The 16,576-nt window shown below is 38.4% G+C and overlaps 1 pseudogene; it reads left to right on the top strand.

The window, feature by feature from the left end:
- Positions 1-14,065: 14,065 nt before the first annotated feature.
- LOC150064900 (KAT8 regulatory NSL complex subunit 2 pseudogene) lies at positions 14,066-15,539 on the top strand (annotated as a pseudogene).
- The last annotated feature ends 1,037 nt before the right edge of the window (positions 15,540-16,576 follow it).

Below are 16,576 nucleotides of genomic sequence, written 5' to 3'. Positions count from 1 at the left end.
CAGGCTTTGACCATGATTCTCAGATCTCAGTCTCTTGAGGTTTTAGAATTACAGGTGTGAGCCACTAATGCCTGGCCTATCCTTTTTTTGTAGCATTTTTTGTCACGAATCAGATAATAGTATAGGTTAGGTGGAGTTGTTTCTTCATCTTCTATTGGCCTATTTTTTTTTTTGCCAGTTTCATACTGCCTTTAGTACTATGGCTAGGTAGTATAGTTTGAAGTCCAGTATTATAACACTTCTAGCATTATTCCTTTCAATCAGAATTGTTTTGGCTAGTCAAGATCTTTTTTGTTTTCATATAAAATTTTAAAGATTATTTTCTTTCTATTTTGTCTCCCCTCCCACTTCCTGCTCTTCTTTTACTTTTTCCTTGTCCTTTGTTTCCTTTTTCATTTGTGTTTTCAGCTGGCATTCCACTGCTTGAGCCATACTTCCAGTCCTGTTTTTTACTAGGTATTTTAGAGATGGAGTCTCAAGGACTTTTCTGCGTAATTGGTTTAGAATGACTATCCTCTGGATCTCAGCCTTCTGAGTAGTTAGGGTTAGAGGTATGAGCCACTGGTTCCAGGGATTTTTTTTTTCAGTTTCTATGAGGAATGCCATTGGAATTTTGATGGGAATTGTGTAGAATCTATACATAAATTTTGTTAATATGGCCATTTTAGAAATATTAATTCTTCCAATCCAGACTTCTGCTGTCTTCTTCAATATATTTCTTTGTTGCCAGATAGTTCTTAAAATAGATGTCTTCAAAATCTTTGCTTATGTTTATCCCTTGGTATGTGTTTTATACTACTCTGAATAGGATTACTTTCTTGAATTCTCTTTTATTTATTTATTTTTGGTGCCAGAAATGGGGATTGTACTGAGGGCCTGAGCACTGTCCTTAGGCTTTTTCCTCAAAGCTCTCTGCCATTTGAGCCACAGCACCACTTCTGGCTTTTTCTATGTATGAGGTACTGAAGAATCAAACCCTGGTCTTTGTGCATGGTAGGCCAGCACTCTACCACTAGGCCAAACTCCCAGCCCTCCTGAATTCTTTTAATCAAATTCATGTTGGTGTACAGATAAATGACTGCTTTGTTGATTTTTTTATCCTGCTCCTTTGGTTGAAAGTATTTATCATTTCAAAAATGGCTATTTATCTTTGGGTGAAAGTTTTAAATGAAGTATGGTATCATTTTCAAAAAGTGGTAATTTGAGTTTTTTCTTTCCTATTTGTATTTCTCAATTCTTTTGACAAAGTCCTTTTCTGTATCTATTGCCAATTATGTGAGTTTCTTCCTTGATTTTAGTTAAGTATTTTCTTGCATTTACCAATTTTCATTCAAAGGATAAACCTGTTATTATCATAGTGTATGCTCTTTCAGTTGTATCATTGAATTTGAGCATTTTATTGGTGATTTTATATCTATATTCATTAAGATAATTTGTCTATTTTTGTTTCTGTGGTGGATGAGTCTTATCTTGTTTTGGTATCAGGGTAATACTCAATTTGTAAAATGAATTGGAAGTATTCCTCCCTTTTCTGTTTTGTGTAACATCTTAAGGAACGTTGGTGTTTAAAAGTTTGGTAAAATTCAGCAGTGAATTTTTCTGGTGCTAGGCTCTTCTTTATTATTAGAAGTAGATCTTTTTTTTGACAAGATGGATTCAAGATGGATTCTGATTATTAATATAATTTTATAGATGGTCAGCACTTTCCCCTTGCTAAAATAGCCACAGTTGAAGTCTATGATCAAACTTCAGTATTGCACTAGCCCTGACAAAAATCTCTAAGTGGATCTCTAGGAAAGGTTCCAAAAGGTATAGGCTACATAACTTGTGAATGCCTTAAGAGAATCAAAGGGAAAATTAATTCTCATTTCTAACTTGATTATATCTTCATTTCTTACTATCTTTACTCATATTCTCTGGGCCAAAACTTTGATAACAGAGATCCAAGACCTGTATAAAACATGAATAGTGTCCTTATATATCAAGGTTTTTCTCTATTGCAGATCTCTGCTAGGAGAGCCCAGGGTTTCTACTGATTATGACAAATGAGGGATACCATTGAGCCTAAGTTCCTTTAAGTCTGGATTACATCACTTAATATGATTTTTTCTAAGTCTTTCCATTTCCTAACAAATGGGGCAATGTCATTCTGACAGCAGCATAGAATTCCATTGTGTACAAATACCACATCTTGTTGAGGGACATCTAGGTTGGTTCCATATCTTTGGCCATATAGTATGACGCTAAATGAAAGGAGCTCTAGGATATAGAAAAAAAGCCATATAATGAATGATTGTTGTTCTTAAGGTACTATGTTATCTCTCATCTCTTTTGCTGTCCTTTGGTTATCTCCTATTGTTACAGTATCTCACTTGTTACCTGATATATCAGATATATTTGTATTTGGTTATTTGAAATTGGATAGGGAAGGGGGAAAAACAAGATGAGGGGTAGGGGTGAGGGGAGGGAAATGGGGACCAAGACATGTGAAAGGGTATCAATGTATGGGAATTAATGCACCATCTATCCGGCAAATATCATGTAACCCTTCTATTAATTACAATAAACATATATGAGAAAAACATGAATAGATGAAAACCTGATATAGTTCATCAGAGGATAGAAGGAGGGCTTATAAACAGACTAGATTCTTAGATTTTCCCTGCCTCCCAGAGTTTCTATCTCTAGGTGTTCATATTGTTATGTAATCTTAATCTATGTGTGTATTAAAAGATATCTGTGACTTGTTTTAAACTGGTAGACTGTGGCATGAGATGGTATTCTATGTTAGGTTATACTGCTTTACTTCATTACAAGACTTACTCTAGTCTTTCTCTTCCTTTCCTGGCTTTGAATAAGCAAGATACCTTAGAGCCTACAGCTAAAAGGAATCTAATACTGCCAATTGGCAACAAACAAAGGAAGATGGACACTTTCTTAGTGAGCTTTTTATGAGAATCCAGCCCAGGCGGACCACAGTTTTACAAGACCTTTAGCACTGTCAGCTGAGTCTGACCTATAGACTATGTGACAACATTCTACAAGTTTATGGTAATATGTTACACAGTATACTTAGTACACATGACTGTCCTCAGATTCTTTCCTCTCTAAGGTACAAAAATATAAAAATGTAATAAAATTTTTCCGTTGTTGAACTTTCTTTAAATCACACATCATATTTAGCATATTTAGTATATTTACCAATAGAGTATTTGCACTTAAGAAGGATATAAAATAATCATCTTAGTCATGCAAGCTCCAGAAACTTAGGGGCTTAAAGTACCTTTATGTTTTCATAGTTCTGGAAGTCACAAATCCAAAATCAATTTCACTGAGTTAAAATAAGGGATCCATAGAGCCAGCTCCCTTGGTGAGCTTCCTAGTTTATCCAGCCACACAATCCCTGGATTTGAAGCCTTATTGCTTCTACGTTTGTCTCCCTGGCCATATTGTCTTCTTTGTGCTCCTATAATCTCCCTTCTAAGGATCCTTGTGGTGACACTCAGGGCCTGTTGTAGGCTTCTTTGGAATGCTAGTTGTATTAAACCTCCAGAGAATGAGAAGTTCAAGCTCTGGTACCAGCATAGTCAAGATCTTGCTTGGTGAGGTTGCCCGAGAAATGGTGGGTGATATCATATCCTAGTCTCTTCTTACCATCATGCAAGCCTCATGATTATGACATAAGCTAAACCTAATTACATCCCAGAGATCTTATCTCCAAGTACCATAATATTAGTGGTTAAAGCTTCCACAGGGGATAAACTATCAGTGCATGGTAGTTCCATCAGGTAACTCATGTCACCATGTATCACTTAAAAACTTTACCATATAAGATATCATTCATGGGTCCCCAGGACATAGCTATGAGAATTGTTATCAGTTTATTACATTGTCCTCAAATCCAGTGGTTCCTAATTATGGTCCTTGAACTAGGATCTGTATCACTTGGAACTTTTTTTAGGAATGTCATTTTCAGAAATCTACTCAATCAGAAATTCTAGTGATGGGGCCCAACAAGGCTTCTTCAAGCCTGCTAGAGAGTTGTCTTATACACTGCTATTAAATAACCACAGTCCAAGTATAGTTTCTTTTCTTCACACTGTGGGGCTTACTTTGCACTTTCAGATATTTCTGTTCAGTGCCAATTCAGTGATTCTCCAGTGTTTTTTCAGGTTGGTTCAGGCCCTTAGGCCATCTCAGGTATCTGGATAAATGTCTGGAATGTTTTGCTGGGACGATTGATTAGAAAGGTTTATCACAGCAAGAGAGGGCCAGTGAGGCCACTAACCCTAATTTAGTTTTGAATTTTCTGGTGTACTATGTTCATGACTAAAACAACTTCATACATTGCATTTTCTTCAAGACTCTGTTTTAAAGAGGGACATTTAAATTGTCTTTGGCATATCCTGTTTTATATTGCTTATAACCTTTGTAATTTCAATAGAAATCTTATTTTCTTGCAATCATAAATATCGACATGAGTAAAATACAGCTAAATTAAAACAACAAAAAGAATGTACTTTTGTTGTTGTTGTTTAAGCCAAACTATCAGTTGCTGGGTGGATGAAAAGTTCTTTATTTGGCAATCCTGTCTGCAGGGTCTGGCCTTGAGTTTTTTCCCTCCCAGGAGGCTACCCCCAAGCTTGACTCCACACCCACAGAGGATTCTGTGGTTACTTTTCATAAACTGCCATAATTTTCAAAGCCCAAAGGGCTCATAATCAGATTTGGAAAAGCTGCTCTATTTGTAAGCATTGGAGTTGGCCTTTCAGGAGGTTTTTTTTTTCCCCTAAAGGGAGGGAATGACTGACAGCAAAGGCATCCTTTTTTCCCACTAGGGGATAATCCTTTGTTTAGCAGGTCTTTATTGTTGCAGAGGAAGTTTACTTAGCTTCTGATCCTACTGGACTGATTCAGCAACTGCCTGGAAGCCCCCACTGCATCCAACACCTCCAGATAAGAGCCAATGTCTGAGAAGGAGTGGAATACTAAAATTTAAAAAATCCACATATTTTAGATAGATTTTTTTGCCATGTCAGGCTTTTGGAATTTTGTACTTTCGCCAGAAACCCAGGAATCATAGAAATGGGAAAAGTGTTTTTAGTTAGGGTAATAGTAGGAGTCATCTTCCTGTGACTAATGCAGACAGCAAGAACTCAGGCTGCATGCTGTATTCTCACTGTCATTTTTTTTCCTGTTAAGTGTATTCTTTTTATTGTATTATATTGTCAGGATAATGTATACAGTTACATTCATCAGGTGGTGGGCACATTATTTCTTGAACCTTGATATCCCTTCTCCTGTTTTTTCCCCCTGTTCCTCTCCTCTAACCCTCTTCTTGTTTCTCCATTTCCTTCCCTATTTCAAACAATAAGCTTGAAAAAATAAGTATATATACAGTATACAAGCATATAAATTCAGATACAATAACATCAAGAGATTAACCGTAGCAGAAAAAAAGAAAGAAATAATTTTACATAGTACATTATGAATAGCAATCACAAAGACAAACCTCTTGTTTCAGTAGCCTAGAGTTCATTTTGCTTAGTCTTATACCTAAGGTACGCAGCTTTTGAGCTATTGTGATCCTCTGTTAACAGAATCCTAAATGTGCATTAATTATTACAAATGAGGGAAACCATACAGCCTATGCTCTTTTGGGACTGGCTTACTTCACTTAATATGATTTTTCCCAAGTTTTTACATTTCCTTATGAATGGGCTGATGTCATTCTTTCTGACAGCAGCATAGAATTCCATTGTGTATAAGTGCCACATCTTGTTGATCTACTGAGGGGCATCCAGGTTGGTTCTATATCTTAGCTATGGTAAATAATGCTGCAATGAACATCGTTGTGCTAGTAGATTTAGTATGTCCTTGTTTCTAGACATTTGGGTAAATGCCCAGGTCATAGGGCAGCTCTACGTTTACTCTTTAGAGGAACTGGCTTACTGCTTTCCAGAGTGGTTGAAAGAGTTTACACTTCTACCAACAGTGTAGTAGTGATCAATTGTGGCCACATTCCTGCCACCATCTGTTGTTATTAGATTTCTTGATAATGGCCATCCTAGCTGGAGTGAGGTGAAATCTCAAAGTTGTTTTTATTTGCATTTCTTATATGGCCAAAGATGTTGAGCATTTCTCCTGTGTCTATAGAACATTTTTATTTCCTCTTCAGAGAAGTTTCTCTTTAAGTCTTTAGTCCACCATCAAAGAAACAACCATCACTACCATCCTTTTTTTTAAATTTTTTATTGTCGGGGTAATGTACAGAGGGGATACAGTTACATTTCCCAGATAGTAGGTGCATTACTTCTCACACATTGATACCCCTTTTCATGTTTTTGTCCCCATTTCCCTTCCCCCTCCCAATCATCTTTTTTCCCCCATTCCCTTTCCTATTTCAAATAAACAAATAAACCAATATACACTATACCGGGTACCAAAGTCAGATATAGTAACAATATGAGATTAATCAAAGGGCAACAAAAGAGAAGAGAAATAACATAGTACATTAAGAACAATAATCACACAATATAAAACTCTTGTTTCCTAGAGATCCTTTCATTTAGTCTCATCTTATATGCCCTTATGTATCTAGGTTTTGAGCTATTGTAATCCTCTACTAGGAGTGTCCTAGTTGTGTACTAATGATTGCAAATGAGGGAAACCACTGAGCCTATGCTTCTTTGAGTCTGTCTTACTTCACTTAATATGATTTTATCCAAGTCTTTCTATTTCCTTACAAATAGAGAGATGTCATTCTTGCTGATGGCAGCATAGAATTCCATTGTGTATAAGTACCTCATCTTGTTGAGCCATCATCTACTGAGGAGCATCTGAGTTGGTTCCATATCTTTGCTATGGTAAATAGTGCTGCAATGAACATCATTGTGCTAGTGGATTTAGTATGTCCTTGTTTCTGGATAAATGGCAAGGAGTGGAATTGCTGGGTCTTACTAACATTCTTACATCTGGCTCTTTTTTGTTAGTCATGTGACTTGAACTCTGGGCCTGAGTGTTATCCCTAAGCTCTTTAGCTCAAGGCTCGTGCCCCATCTCTTGGGGAGCCACAGCATAACTTCTGGTTTTCTAGTGATTAATTGGAGATAAGTCTCACGGACATTTTAGTGCCCAGCATGGCTTTTAACCATGATCTTCAGATCTCAGGCTCCTGAGAAGCTAGGATTACAGGCTTGAGCCACTGCACCTGCCTTTACATCTGGCTTTTTAAGGCTGATTAGAGATAAGAGTTTCAAGGACTTTCTTGCCTAGGCTGACTTTTAACTGAAATCCTCAAATCTCTGACTTCTAGACAGTTTAGGATTACAGGCTTGAAAAAAACACTCAGTTTCTTGATATTAGTCAAATAAGTCTTCAAGCAAGGATCTTCTGCCAAATCCTTTATTTACAAGAGTAAATTAGAAAGTAGAGGTGTAGGTCAAGTAATAGAGTTCCAGTCTTGAGCAAAAAAGTCAAGCAAGGGTACAAACAACCAAGGAAGACTGAGTCTAAACAAGTCACTACGTTCTCATAGACATCCTGGTGCCTTACTGGGTGGAGGGAGCTCTCTACCTGTTGGGAGCCAAATGTAGAGTCAGGCTAGCCCATGAATCTGCATCACTAAGTAACCACACAAGGAAATGAGCTGTCTTGTATGACGCCTTGCCTATTATCTTTGAGCCATATCGTCGGTATTGTGAATCACTTTTTGCTGAGACTTGATTATCATTATCTACAAATGTGTTATTGCTTTATCACTCTCTGCTGAGACTTGATTATCAATGTAACACCTGACAGGTTCTTGTTTTGTAGAGACTATATAAGACTGGATCAGGAAATAAACGACCACTGTCGTCTTAAGCTTACAGCCTGAGACTGTAGTCTTGGGTTGTAGCCCTCCTGACCCCATCTATTACTTGTCTTGTCTTTTCCTTTTCTTTTCTTTTTTTTAAATATTTTTTATTGTTTTTAACAAAAGGGTTACATGATATTTGCCAGATAGAAGGTGTATTAATTCACATACATTGATACCCTTCCACATGTTTTGGTCCCCATTACCTTTTCTTTTCTTATCCTCACCCCATAATCAGGTATCCTGCCTTGCTGCCGGCTGGCTCCGGCATCTACCGAGTGCTGAAAAGCCTAGAGGTGAGAGAAGTCCTTCACTGAATTACAGATGCCTAGCTCTAGATGACCTAGGAGAGCTCTGCTTCAGAGAAATGCAGGTGTAACCATCTTGGGAAAGCTTTGCTTCAAAAATTGTTGGTTTTCCTTTCCCCTTAATAACTTGATTCACTTACCCTTGAGGCTATCTCCTTAAAATCTGAGGTAAGGTATTTGCTTTACTTGGGAGAGTTAAGCTAACTCACAAGCTACTTCCCCAAAGGGAGAGTACTGCTTGTGCTAGAGCTACTTCCTAATAAGGTTTGCTTTTGTTAATATTTGGTCCCCACCAAAGCATGTGGTTTATGTCTTTAAAAGATTTGTTCAGGGGCCAGGAGTTTGGCCTAGTGAGGGAGTGCTTGCCTAACATGCAAGAAGACCTGGGTTCGATTCCTCAGTAGCACTACATAGAAAAAGCCGGAAATGGTGCTGTGGCTCAAGTGGTAGAGCTCTAGCCTTGAGAAAGCCCAAGGACAATGCTCAGGCCATGAGTTCAAGTCCCAGGACTGGCAAAAAAACAGATTTGTTCAAGCTCTTTATTGGGCTTCAGGTCTTTGAGACAGGAGTTCACCAGCAGATATAGACTCTCCAATAAAGAGTCCTAATTTTGCCTATCAAAATGGGGCTGTTATGTTTTCTTGCTACTGAGATACCTTACAACAAAATGAAGGAAGAAAGGAATGAAAAAAGGGAGGAAAGAAAGAAGGAATGGAAAAGGGAAGAAAATAGCAGTACTTGAACTTGAATTCAGGGTTCTGTGCTTTCTAGGCTGGTATATTGCTGACTGAGCTACACTCATTTTTCTTCAGTTCGAGATAAGATCTCACTTTTTGTTTTGGTCAGCCTTAACTATGATTCTCTTTTATTTTGTACATCCTGCTAATTAAAATGAAAGGCATGCATCACCATGACCAAGTTTTTCTGTTGAACTTTTTAGCCTGAGCTAGTCTTGAGCTTGGATTCTCCTAACTTCTAGTTCTCAAGTAGCTAAATTAGAGGTGTGCCATCATGTCCAACTATTCTAGGTCCTTTAATTTTTTACTGTGTACTTATTTAGCCTTCTTTATGGAGAGTCCCCTCTCTGGTCAGCTTAAGACTCATTGACTCCTATTGCTTATTGCTTTAATTCTGGCTCTTAGTCACTTCTTCCTCAATTTCCTATTTCATGTGCCTTGATTCTTCCTAACCAGCATGTTTTTAGAAAAGAAGAAAATTTTACTGACCTATGATTAATATTTTACAAGAAAATAATGTGAATAATATTAATTATATCTGTGTTAGTTTACTGATATTGTAACAAAGAATATAAATAGAAAGGTTTAATTTGGTTCACATATTTCAGTCTATAAGTGATTGATGCCATTGTTATGGTTATAATGGTTGAAGTGTCTTACCTCCTGGCAGGGATGTAAAAGAGAGCAAAAGGAAATAGTATCCCTTTATCCTTGTCTCAAGCCTCCTACCAGTCCCACCACTTAAAGTTTCTAATTCCTGCCCAGAAGGACAAGCTAGGAATGAAAGCTTTAATACCTGAGCATTTGGAGAAGCTTCTAGTTTCAAACTTTAGCAACAGCTATTACTTACTAAATACTTACTATAAGTCTTGCCTTCTAAACTTTCCATATAGTAACTGTGCTCTTCAAGAGCCCTCTATCTAATCAATTCAATTTCAGTATGATACCACTTAATTATCATAATACCATGTTTAGAATGGTCAAGTAATTTCCTCAGGGTCATATGGAATGGTTCAAGTTATTGTTTTTCTAGTAGTGGGGTCTGAATTCAGGGATCTCATACTTTTGGAAATAGACTATTTCAGATTTTTTTTTTACCTGGGCTGGCCTTGTACCAAGATCTCAATCTCTAGATGTATATCTAGGATTAAGGGCATGAGCCATCTTTTTTACATTTAAATATTGCTGAGCTTTTATTTTGAGAAGAATTCCTTTTGGCATGCTTCATTTTTAAGTTCACTGCATTATAATGTTTGGTCAAAAGGATCATACCTCTAAGAAGAGACAATTTATGGATAATAGACCAATCTTTGGTCATGGGTGAATGCATTATCATTGAGGTGTTTATTGCTAACCAGATCATATGGATTTTGAATTCAAGTCCTTTGCTTTAGGAATTATCAAGCTCAAAACAAAGGAAAAATAAGCTATTTTCATCCTCCAACTAGCAAGAATTTCATAAACCAAGTCTTAATTTTTTCATTATATGGCTCAAAAACTCAAATAATAATTTCTCCCTAGTTAGCATAGCTCATCCAAACTTCTTCCCTCACCCTAATAGAGCCAGATGTTTGATAGATTCTGAACACATTTATAGAAGTTTTTACATTGGCAGAAACTCAAATAAAATACAAGATTTTTTTGTTTTAAATTTATTTTCATACTGAACAGTGTTTAACATTAATTTTGAGAAGAAAAAGAATCTATTGTATCCAGTTCATCAAGTAACTTTGTATAGGTTGTGATTGAAGTCTTACTGCATGTATGCCCCTGTGCTATTCTTTTTTCTTCTTCTTTTTTTTTTGCCAGTCCTGGGCTTGAGCTCAGGGCTTGAGCACTGTACTTGGACTTTCTCAAGGCTAGAGCTCTACCACTTGAGCCTTAGCACCACTTCCGGCTTTTTTCTATGTATGTGGTACCAAGGAATCAAACCCGGGTCTTCATGCATGCTAGGCAAGCACTTTAACCACTAGGCCAAACTCCCGGCCCTATTCTTTTTTCTTCTAAGAGAAACAGAGAAGTATGGTTCTGTTTCCCCTAGGAAAATTGTTTTGCCTTGTGCTTCTATTGCATCTTGCAGATGTTTGTGAGATCACAGGCAAGTAGGGCTGAGTCCCTGGGTCCACTCTCTTTTCACTTCACTATTATAGATGAACAAATGCTCTTGCATAGTTCATTATGACATTGTCCAACATATTTCTGAGCACAGGAAGGAAAGCAGGAAGAACTGATAATCGTTTCCTGCACCAGGTCAGTGTATTCACCAGGTGTGGGAACACCTGCAACTGACAATAGTATTTTTCTGTAAACAATTTGACTTTCAACACATTTGCCTGGATTGAAAAGAGCTAGATGAGAGGAATAAGTGATCATATTTAATTACATAATTTGGTAAATCTTGTAAATATCTTTTTTTATTGAGGAAATACTAAAGATGTATTTATTTATAAAGCATCCAGAAAGAAATGAGTCTTTTGCCAGTTCCTTTACATTCTATGGAAATAATTAAATATTCTTTTGGAAAGTTTGCTTAAATCAAATGTAATGAAGCTTATTTTTATTTTGTTGTTGCGTATGGAGATGCACATATTCATTTCCTAAATAGAGATGTCTTTTCATATCCATTAAAGATAGAACATGTTTTGTAGCCAGAAAGTTCAAATTGGAAATGGAAGCATCTTTTTTCTTTTTTTCTCTTTAAAGATAATTTCTAAGTATTTGTATTATTTTTAGGTAGATTATGATTCCATAAGACTTAAATGTAAAACTCATTAGCACTCAGCTTTCTTTCCTATTATCCAGAATGAGAAAACTTGGACTTGAAGGTTTTAGGTCAGATGTTGTAAGCTGCCTTTTCTGGACCTGATAAAGTGTGAATCCCATATCCACAGCTAGACAAAAATGTAACCTTAGGCTTTGGAATGGCTGTTGTCAACCATAGGCTGCTGTGTCTTTCTTCTTTCCAATATACAAGAATTTGTTTTACAATTAGTACTTGCCCCATTTCTGGAAAGCTAACAAAATAAACTATCAATGAGCACATCGAATAACATTGCTCAGTGCCTCAGAAAGCAGAGGTAATAGTCCTTAGCTTTCTCCTCTGCTTGTCATTTCCATAATTCTCATGAAAGCTTCTGTAAATGAAGCCATTGCCTTTAACTGTCCTTAGGAATATGAAGATTGCAACTACCTCAAGCCATAGGTTTTACTGAATGATTTTTAAAATAGGCATTTTAAAAAGTAGTGGAGGGCCAGGAGTTTGGCCTAGTGGTAGAGTGTTTGCCTAGTGTGCATGAAGGCCCAGGTTGGATTCCTCAATACCACATTCATAGAAATGCCAGAAGTAGTACTGTAGCTCAAGTGGTAGAGCTCTAGCCTTAATAAAGGTGAGGACAGTGCTCAGGCCCCAAGTTTAAGCCCCAGGACTGGAAAAAAATGTAGTGGAGTGTGGGGACTCTTAGCTAGTGGTGTAGGAACCCCTGCTGCTTGCCACCTGTGCTTCAGCAGGTACATACTCAGCAGTCAGAAGCCAGAGGGTGCCTGGCCCCTCCTGCCTGGAGCAAGTGGGGGCATGTCTCAGAACACCATTGCCTGATGGTGGCATTGAGGGATGTCCCTATTTGATGACCTGCCGGCCACCGCTCTATCTGTATTTAGCAAGGGCGTTTTCTAAAATAAAGTTAGATCTGCACCAGGAGTCTGGTCTCCGGAGTCTGTGTTCCTGGGACTATTTGTGGGCTCCGTCGCTGCCTTACCCCCCTCCTAGACATCCAAGATGGACCCCAACAGTGGAGAAAGCAAAGATGGAGACTTTCTTCAAAATGGCTCAATAGTTTATTGACCAACAATAGGCAAAAATAGTTTAGGGATACTAGAGGCTCAGGAGTTGTCATGACAACCTATGGAAAGATGGGGCTAAATGTGTGAGGGTGAGTGATGGTACAATATTACCAGGTAAAAGTTCAATTCTTTTTGGAAGTGCTAGAAATTAAACTGAGAAAAGGTTCTACCACTTGAATCATCTCCTCTTTTTTTTACATTGGATTATTTTTCAGATAGGATCTGATGCTCTTGCCTAGGTTTGGTCTCAATGGTGATGTCCTATTTCAATCTTTTAAGTGGCTTTAATTATGGATGTGAACTACCATTCTAAGAACAAAACCTTTTACACATATGAGAGCATGTTCTTCTTAAATGCATTGCATTTATTATACACACATAAACACACACATGTGCCACTGTATAAACATAAAAACATTAAAACACATATAATAAAATTTTTTAAAATATAGAGGGAGTAAATACTGAAAGAAACAGAATTTCTTATTTTTTTTTTCTCTATGTGATACCATTTTGCTTTCCTGGGGTATGCTCAACCTGTTTTCTTCTAATGACCATAGTGGCATATAAACTCTAGAATAATCTGTCTTAGACTAAAACTTCTCCTGCATGTGTACCTGAAGAAACTTTGCACTGTGAGTTTGGTGCAGAAAGGTCTTGTTCTGGCTTGTAAGTAGCACAGAATTGCTACTTAGTTTCTGTTGGGTCAAGTGTCAAAAAGGGAATGTAAAAGAACTCTAAGTTCTTTCACCAACTCTTATAGTCTATGTTTTTGAGTAGTTGGATTTTGTGGCCCCTAGGAAAATTAAAAAAGATATTGGAAGCTGGTGTAGTGCTGGAAATGTGTGAAAATCAGGATCAGACCAAGAGAGGAGATTCTGACTCAGGAATGACAAGGATGGAAATTCATGAAACAGAAATTTTGGTGCTGGTATGAATTGTCTTTGAGCAGGTAAGAAATGAAAATGAGTGGTTTATTTCATGTGTCAAATTGGCAAGGCTATAGTGTCTAGAAATCTGGTCAAACATTATTCTGGATGTTTGGGATAAGATAACCTTTATATTAGAGGCCATTGAGCAAATCAGATTCCTCACAATAATGTGAGTGAACCTAATTTGTTCCATTCAAGGTCTTAATGGAGCAAAGATGAGACTCTACAAAGTAGAAATTTTTGCCAGTCGATTGTCTTTAGTCTTGAGCTTGTACTAGTCCATTATGCTCAAGTCCAACTCGCTCAGTTCTAATTTCTTTAAAAAATTCTATTCTCAGTTTGGAGTGGTTGGCGCTGCCAGACAAGGGCGAGGATGGCCGCGGAGGTTTTGGTATGAATAGGATTCGAATTCACATCTTACCAACCAATCGGGGAAGGATCACCCCAGTGCCCAAGTTTTAGGAGCCCCTGACTTGTTCATTCACTCATCGCCCATGCTCTCAACCTCGTCTGGAAGGCCAGGAATTTTGCATTAAACATATCCTTGAAGACAAAAATGCACCTTTTAAACAGTGTAGTTACATATCGACGAAGAATGGAAAAAGATGTCCCAGTGCTGCTCCAAAGCCAGAGAAGAAAGATGAGGTGTCCTTTTGTGCTGAGCATGCCCGTAGGAATGCCCTAGTACTTCCCACTCAAATGAAAAAGACCAACCCTGGACCAGTGTGTAAGATACTTTTGTGTCAACTGAGCTCATATGCTAAGACAGAGCTGGGTTCTCAGACTCCAGAAAGTAGCCGAAGTGAAGCCAACCGAATACTGGATGAAGACAGCTGGAGTGATGGGGACCAGGAACCCATTACTGTGGATCAGACATGGAGAGGTGACCCTGACAGTGAAGCTGGTAGCATAGACAGTGATCAAGAAGATCCCCTAAAACATGCTGGTGTCTACACAGCAGAAGAAGTGGCTCTGATTATGCGTGAGAAGCTAATTCGTTTGCAGTTTTTGTACATTGATCAGTTTAAAAGACTTCAGCATCTGCTCAAAGAGATGAAGCACCGGTATCTACATAATCGCAAAGTGGAATATGAAGCTCTAGGTAGCAGTCTCCTGACTGGCCCATAGGGACTTTTGGCCAAAGAACGAGAAAACTTAAAGTGATTAAAATGTCTTCGGCGATACCGTCCAGGCTATGGAGTGGAAGCCCTGCTACACAGGCAGCTGAAGGAGCACAGAATGCTGGCCACTGATGGTGCCGCCCAGCAGGCTCGCACTACTCGTTCCAGTCAGAGGTGCGTGGCTTTTTTGGATGGTGTTCGTTGCTCTAATCAGTCTCTTCCAATGACCAGACATTGCCTCACACATATTTGTCAGGACACAAATGAGATTATCTTCAAATGCTGCCAGGGATCTGGGGAGGTGCCTTGCAACAAGCCAGTTCCCGTAAGCCTCTCTGAGGATCCCTGCTGTCCCCTGCATTTCCAGTTGCCTCCTCAGATGTATAAGCCCCAACAGGTACTGTCTGTGCCACACGATCTGGAAGCCGGCCCCATGGATCTGTACTTGAGAGCTGCTGAGCTTCAGCCCACTGAGAATTTACCACTGGAGCTCAGTGATAACTTGGATGTCATTGGTGATGGTATGCAGTGTCCTCCATCGCCTTTGCTTTTTGACCCTTCACTCACCCTTGAAGATCATTCAATCAAAGAAATTGCTGAAGGCCCTGTGGATATCTTGGGCCAAATGCCAGTGGCTAGAGATGGGTGCAGATCACAGGGATCTCGAAATTCTGAGAAAGTTTGTGTGCCGCTGCCTCCAAGTGGATTGGCTACTGCAAATGGGAAACCAGAACCCACTTGACAGCTTGTTCTGGGAGCCATGGTGGATTGAACTTGGTGGATTGAATTTCCCATTCTTCAGACAAGTATCTATTCACTTCTCACTAAACAAGGACAACCCCAGCCACACTGTTTTTCTAGTGATTGTAGAGATCAATAACTAAACAAAAAAATCAGATTTGGGGGGAATGTACCAATACTATTTTCAAAGTTATAGATTTCTTCATAAGAAAGAGCTATTAATGCCTGTCTGGAGTTGAGTGAACATTTGGGACTATCTTCAGGAAGAGAGATCTTCATAATGGGGTTTCCTGCCAGGAGTAGGAGTGCATGTAGATGACTTGTTGGGGCTGTGTTTATGAATGGTGCCCTTGAGATTTTGGGGGCTCCTAGTATCTGGTTATCTCTTCCCTAAAGGCCTGTACTTCAGCCTTTCCTTACCTTCACTTTCATGTAACTGTGCCATTAGAACCCCTTTCCCAAGTGTACCTGGCTTTATGAGAGAAGCCCACAGAACTGGGCATAAATCATCTTCTAACTTAGGCAAATTCCTGTTTGGCTATCCTATGTAAAATATAGTAAGACAAAGAAAAGCAAAACTGGAGGATTGAACTCCAAGCCAGTCATAGACTTTATCTTGAATATAAGGAACACCAAAAGAGACTTGCAGAGATCTCAAGCGGCAGAGCATTTTATCAAGTTTGAGACTCTGATTTCAAACCCCAATACCATCACCAAAAAAAAATAGCAGAAAGAAAAAAGGTATATTTTTAGTTAGATTGTGATTGTTGTTATTAATGTACTGTGTAAAACTATCTATTTTTTCTTTTCCCCTTATGGTTTATCTCATGTTGTTACCGTATCTGGCTTTGGTACTTGGTATGTTGTATATACATTTCTTTGTATATTTGAAAATGGGAAGGTAAGGGAAAACAAGATGAATGAGAGGGAGTGAGGGGAAGGGAAGTGGGAGGAAAACATGGGAAGGTGTAACAATGTTCAAGAAGTAATGTATCCACTACCTGATGAATGTAACTGCAACCTCTCTGTACATCACCCCAAC

This window comes from Megascapheus bottae, chromosome 3 (assembly GCF_031878675.1).
Source record: "Megascapheus bottae isolate mThoBot1 chromosome 3, mThoBot2.hap1, whole genome shotgun sequence".
Lineage (NCBI taxonomy): Eukaryota > Metazoa > Chordata > Mammalia > Rodentia > Geomyidae > Megascapheus > Megascapheus bottae.
This window is presented reverse-complemented; position numbering and strand designations above follow the sequence as displayed.